This window comes from Staurois parvus, unplaced genomic scaffold, assembly GCF_062004578.1.
Source record: "Staurois parvus isolate SC_StPar_1 unplaced genomic scaffold, SC_StPar_1.0 ptg002266l, whole genome shotgun sequence".
Lineage (NCBI taxonomy): Eukaryota > Metazoa > Chordata > Amphibia > Anura > Ranidae > Staurois > Staurois parvus.
This window is the reverse complement of record NW_028320062.1, coordinates 132,311-133,620: the sequence shown is the minus strand read 5'-3', so window position 1 is coordinate 133,620 and position 1,310 is coordinate 132,311.

Below are 1,310 nucleotides of genomic sequence, written 5' to 3'. Positions count from 1 at the left end.
AACGATAATTAAAACAATATATATCCTCACACTTGTTACACAAGTCATAGTCATATAGTCAATTGAGTTGAATAATGAAAAATTACCTTGCCTTGCTCGGAACCCCCCCCCCCCAAGAAATTTAATTCCCTGCTTTTGTGATTAGCTTATTGATTTTCTCATAAGTCTTTACTAAATCAGATTTTGGGCGTAATTTTTGGTGAGATGCTCCCAAAGGGATGCTCCCAAAATTCATGTACAAAAGGATGCAGACCCTTCCCCTTTCCTCATTAGAACACTGCTTATTGTGAATAGGAGTGATTGTTATGAAATCACTCCTATTCACAATAATTTTACAAAAGGACACAGACAAGCAGATATTCAGAATAACAATAGGTAGGAATCTGCAAAAAAGTCTGTTTACCGCTACCCCGCCGCCCTATAGCAGAAATACTGCTACAGGGCAGCAGGGGTGGTCAAAATCATGTATATGTACATGATTTAGCATTTCCAGGTAGGGGGCGCTTGCGATCCGTGTGCGCCCTACCCACGTCGCCATTTACAGCCACGGCTGTCACTGTATTGGTGTCACTGGAGATGTTAGTTAGTCAGTTCCCCCCAGTGTCAGAATGCCCGCCGCAGTCCCGCTATAAGTCACTGATCACCGCTATTGCTAGTAAAAAAAAAATCCAGTATATATACCGCCGTTTGTAAACGCTATAACTTTCACATAAACCAATTAATTTACATGTATTTGTATTTGTTTTTAGCAAAGACGTAGCAGAATACATTTTGGCCTAAATTTATGATAAAATTAGATTTTTTAAATTGTTTTTACTGGACATGTTTAATAGCAAAAAGTCAAGAATATAGTTTTTTTCTCAAATTGTCGGTCTTTTTTTTTTTATAGCGAAAAAAAAAAAAGGCACAGAGAATCAAATACCACTGAAAGAAAGCTCAATTCGTGGGAAAAAAAGACATAAATTAAATTTGGCTGCAGCATTGGATGACCGCGCAATTGTCAGTTAAAGTAACGCAGAGCCGTTAAGCAAAAAATGGCCTGGTCAGGAAGGGGGGTAAATCCTCACGAGGGCAAGCGGCTAAAATCCCTGCAATGTACACAGATCACCCAGAGGGGAATATTAGATTTTTTTCTCAACAAATGTGAGTTACTCTTTAACCACTTGAGCTCCAGAGGATTTACCCCCTTAATGACCAGGCCTCTTTTTGCTACTCGGCGCTGCACTAATTATACTGATAATTGAGCGGTCATGCAATGCTGCACCCAAACAAAATTTACGTTCTTTTTTTCACACAAATAGAGCTTTCTT